The sequence below is a fragment of the Vicia villosa genome, linkage group LG5, assembly GCF_029867415.1.
Source record: "Vicia villosa cultivar HV-30 ecotype Madison, WI linkage group LG5, Vvil1.0, whole genome shotgun sequence".
Taxonomy (NCBI): domain Eukaryota; kingdom Viridiplantae; phylum Streptophyta; class Magnoliopsida; order Fabales; family Fabaceae; genus Vicia; species Vicia villosa.
In genome coordinates, this window is record NC_081184.1 from 37,325,837 (window position 1) to 37,331,263 (window position 5,427).

At 33.8% G+C, this 5,427-nt stretch overlaps 1 long non-coding RNA gene across 1 annotated transcript; it reads left to right on the forward strand.

Annotated features, from left to right (window-relative positions):
- The first annotated feature begins 1,680 nt into the window (after positions 1–1,680).
- Positions 1,681–2,174, forward strand: LOC131606515 (uncharacterized). The gene is made up of 3 exons (XR_009284862.1): positions 1,681–1,762; positions 1,854–1,949; positions 2,035–2,174. It is a non-coding gene; the product is annotated as an uncharacterized LOC131606515 (long non-coding RNA).
- Positions 2,175–5,427: the final 3,253 nt, after the last annotated feature.

Below are 5,427 nucleotides of genomic sequence, written 5' to 3' on the forward strand. Positions count from 1 at the left end.
GGTGAGGGGTAAGGGTCATGGTGTGACTCCAACCTCTTTTTACAAGAGTCCTAGGAGAAGAAATCCTTCAAATGAAGAAGTGTTGCAAAAGTTGGCGGAATTGCAAGCACAAGTCTCTGAATTGCAAAGAGATAAAGAAGTGTATATGAGAGAAAAGTGCAACACTTCATCGGTGAAAGAAACTAGTGATAAGGCTAGTATCAACTATCAAAGGAAATTTCCCGAGGTAATTATAATTTTTTTTCCTTTTAAATTGTTCTATTTTATTAATGATAATGACTTTATATTTACTATTGGTTTAGGGCATTTCATCTTGCCAACTATACTTATCGGAACCGAATTATCGACTAGTTGGCAAGGGAAAAGTGCACAACACTTTGGGAGATTTACTTCACCATAGACCGCTCCCGGATGGACACCTGAAAGTATCGGTGGATGTTGTAGTAGATCATAATGCGATGCTACCGGTACCTGACATGGTCTCAGAGACGACATTGCTGCGAGATGCAATAGGATCATTTGTTGCATGGCCCTCGGAGCTCATTACCATTAGTGATGAGGTATATTGAAAACGATTATGAATCATTTAGTTTTCGAATGTCAATTCTAAACCGTTTATTAATTATTTTTTACATTTTAATTTTAGACTGCTCCTATAAAACCCACAGTTAAGGGTAAAGGGATTTTACAGGAGGAGGAGTCCGTTGCATCACTAAAAGAGGTACATTTAAAGTGTTCATAATTAATCTGAATCTAAATCTGCATGATTTTATATTTTACCTAATACTTATATGATTTTTAGGCATCCGCTCGGGAGTCACAACAAGTGACGCAGCAAGTTCGTACCGTACCACCCACTGGTCCTCCGAAGCCAGCGGGAAAAAAAGGCGGTGCTTTTGTGCCTCGATACCGGTCGAAGCTCGCAACAATGGTTGATATGTTCGATTTGAAGGATGGTGCTTTACGTGAAATCGTTATGGATGAAAGTGTCTTCGGTATTGAATTCAAGTCACTTATTACAATTGATGACTTGGAGGAGATTTTTAGGCATGATCAACTAGGCGTCACTAACATGCACTCATACATCTGGTAATATTCACTCATCCGATATATTATTTAATTAGTCCCACAATATAATTTATTTACACATTTCAATGAAAATAATCTAATGTTTATTATGTTTTTATTTAAGGTTGTTGTATGACAGAGTGTTGCGCGGGAATCCATTGTCTAACAGATTCCGTTTCGTGTCTTCCGCCCATTGCAGCGGAATGGCAATTGCTTCGGAACCGGAATCCGTTAGACAGCACTTAGTCGATAGATTCATGTCCACCGGCAATACAGAAAGTCTGCATCTTTTGGCGTATAATACCCGACCAGTAGGGTTAGTTTCTCATTCTTTGTTCATCTAATCTCTGTTTCTTTTGTGTATAGCAAAATTTTCATATAACCTATTGTTTTAATTTATAGAGCACACTGGTTGCTGCTTGCTATCAACCCTATAAGGGAAGTCGTGTATTATCTGAATTCGATAAATGGTGAATAGACCAATTATCCGGCCATGAAGGACATCGTTGATTTGTAAGTGGGATCGTTCTAAATATATATTCGTGTATATTTATATATTTACTTATTTGTGGGATTGATCTAAACATATGCTTTTATATATTTGTTAATTAGATCAATACAAGTGTTCCGAAGTCAACGGGACGCACAGGTATCCCGAACTAAATCTAACAACATTACTTGGATCCAAGTGCAGGTACATTATTTTTCACAATGTTGCTTATAATATATTTATGCTACTTGATAAAACAAGACAACTATAGAATCTTATTTGTTTTTCTATGTAGTGTCCGCAACAGCGAAACAGTTACGATTGCGGATACTTTGTTTTGAGGTATATGAAAGAAATCCTTCAGGCGAATCAATTAGAGATTCCGCTCACGGTATGAATTTATAACTTAAGATAATTTCATATAATTTATTACATTTAACTAAATATATCATTCATATTATGTTTTTGTTTTGTAGTACCTTGACGAATTCCGTGCTGCTGCGTACCCGAAGCTTAAGTTGGAAGAAATCAAAGAAGATTTGTGTCAATTTTATATTAAGCGCTTTTTCATGTAGGATTTGTGTCGATTTGAACTATAATATTATTGATGTTGTAATGATGTATATATATATATAATTTTGGATATTATAATGGTATTATATTAGTATATATATATTGTCTTACTGATGGCTGAAATAATATCGTCGAAAATAAATTACAGGTCGAAAATATTACAGGTTGAAAACATATTACAGGTCGAAAATATTACAGGTCGACTGGGAGGATTAAATTACAGGCTGCACATGAAAATACCTCATTTAGCAACGAAAGCGCTTTTGAAAAGCGCTCTTAAAGGCCCACCTACTAAAGCGCTTCTTTGTAAAAGCGCTGCCAAAGATTAATAAAAAAGCAAAAAAAAAAAAAAAAAAGCAACATACTAAAGCGCTTTTGGAAAAGCGCTCTTATAGGGGGGGCTATCAGAGCGCTTTTTCCAGAAAAAGCGCTCTTAAAGCCCACCCTATAAGAGCGCTTTTCCAAAAGCGCTTTAGTATGTTGCGTTTTTTTTTTATTTTTTACTCTCACAGGGGGGCCTATCACAGCGCTTTTCTGGAAAAAGCGCACTTAAAGGGGGGCCTACAAGAGCGCTTTTTCCAGAAAAGCGCTCTTATAGGGGGGGCCTACCAGAGCGCTTTCTTAAGCGCTTTTGTTACCTTTGCCAGCGCTGCCTTTCACAGCGCTTTTAAGCGCTTTTAAAGCCCAGAAAAAGCGCTTTTAAAGCCCTTCCGTGTTGTAGTGAAAGTTGTGTTTCTTTCTTTGTTAAACCCTTAATTTTGCCTCAAGGCAGGGTAGTTTTTCAATTAGTTTGGCTATATATTCAAATTTCAAGAGAATCATTCCATTTATACACTCCAAATTCCTTTTAATAAAAGGTTCACTACATCTTCTTTCTTGCACACATAAAATACTGTCAAAGAAGTCGTGGAAATCTACGAAAGTTTATAGTTTGGTTTTTCCTCACTAACCATGATTAGGATTGTTACAATCCTTTCAAAAATCAAACTAGAAGAACGAATTTCATGGAAAATTGTTCCACTAAAAAAAGAAAAAAAAAGAATGAGATGAGATGAGAAAAATTGAAAGAAAAAAAAAAAAAGGTCACCAAAATTCTTGACAAAAAAAACAAAAAAATAGGTGACCTCTATATATATAAAAAACATTAGTTCTTGATCTATTACATCTTTCTGTTCTCAAAACTCCATCTTTAACCTTTATAACCATCATAGGTCTCTTGAAAATTGAATGCATGTGCTAGATTAATTGTGGTAGAATAAACTTATTCCAAAGATACTTGCTAATCATTTTCGATGTATATCATGCTCTTACACCATCACCTTTTTACACTTTGAATGGTTAAACCAACATTTTGTTATAAACACCGATTCATTAATCATATATCACAACATTATCCCAATAATAACTTTTTATTTCCAATCTTGCAAGAACATTGCATTAAAATTACCATCTTCAAGAAATAATTTTATTTGCAAGTCAACATTTAGCATCAAGGAAATTCCGAAAATATACAACCATCTATTGAACTTAATTATTCATAAGTAGTCATACTGGGGGACTGGGGGAAAACCGCTTCAAGACTCAATAGATTGAGGTCAACTTTCTTAAAATCTCAATAGATGGGGGCAAACCACTTGAAGACCCAATAGAGTGGGCAAGATTAGTTGGATAAATAATGGGAAAAGCTTTTCATACCTCAAGGTGCTTAAGAAAATACCCGGATGTAACAACAACCATGAAGTTATATGAGTTCAAAGCAAGTGCTTTAAGATTAAGCTAGCATAATCTTACGCATCAACCTCCCTGTTGAAGAAGATCTTTTAATTTCCTATAAATCTACACATCAACCTCCATGTTGAAGGTGATCTTTTAATTCCTTGTTTATCGCGCATCAACCTCCACCTCCGTGTTGAAGACGTTATTTTTAATATCTAGTTGTTCTACGCATTAACCTTCATGTTGAAGATGATCTTTTTAATTTCCTATTGATTTACGTATCAACCTTCGTGTTAGAGATGAACTTTAATTTTCTTGTTGCCTAAGGACAAAATTAGGGTCCTTTGTATTTAATTATCTTTCACAAAGATTATACGAATACTTTCTTCGTTCATATTCTCTAGTTTAAAATAATTAAATAGGGTCAGTGGTAGTACCCCAATCTTGTCAGAATAATAAAAAACGTGATGTATTGCCTTTATTTTCTTTATCACAAAACCTTTTCATTTGAATTATGTTCTTTAGTATTTCTAAAAAAAGGAAAGAATAAATAATAAATTTCAATTAATAAATTAACCTCTTTATCATCTATTTTTATTTTATTATTTATTAAAAGAAAATAAGAAAAAAACTTTTATTGTTTTTATTATTATTTTCATTTTTTATCATTATTATTAGTTTATTCCGTTTGTATTTTTCCAAATTGAGATTATTCTCAAAAACCAGATTTCAATATGTTTTTTTTAGTCTCCAAAAACCACATTTTGGACAATACGCAGAAAATACCTCTCAACTAATCCATTTTATTTCCACTAACACTTTCACTACACAAAAGAGGACAAATTAGGAGTATTTTGAAAACCCTAAAATTATCAATATAAAAGCAATAGTAAAAATGAACCATGGGGGATAAAAAAGGAAAAAATGCACACTAAAGAACAAGCCATTTTTAATTCACCACTTTCATTCACCATTTTCTCAAAAAACGCAGTAAGATTTTTGTTGGTGTCTTGTATATTTCCACTAAAATACACAACAAACATCACCTATTGTCATCTAAACCAAACAAAAAAAGAGAAAGAAATAGAGAAAATATGCATTTCAAAACACTACATTCCATACACACTAACATAACATCATATCATATATCACAACTCAACAAACAAATTGAAGATTTCTTCTCCAATTTGAAACCCTTTTACGTCCCAACACCAACACATGCTCATAAATTCTCAATTTGTAACAGAAAAATAAGATTCACACACGGAAAATAATGGGGATAGGTTTGCTAGCTTCCTAGTACATGAGGCCATCATCTAGGTTTCTTAATTTACAAAACCCTAATTATCTTCCTCCTCATACTCAGCCCTCCCACCACCAACAACATTAAAGTCCTCACCTTTCACCAACTTCACATACAATTATGTAAAACAGAGATGGAAACATAAAGAACCAAGAAGAAGAAGAAGATGAATAAGAGGAACATAAAAGAATGAAGGGTTAATACCATTTTACCCCCTGCCATATAGGTCATTTTTGGTTTACCCCCTGTAAAATTTTTTTTTGAAAAACAACCTTGC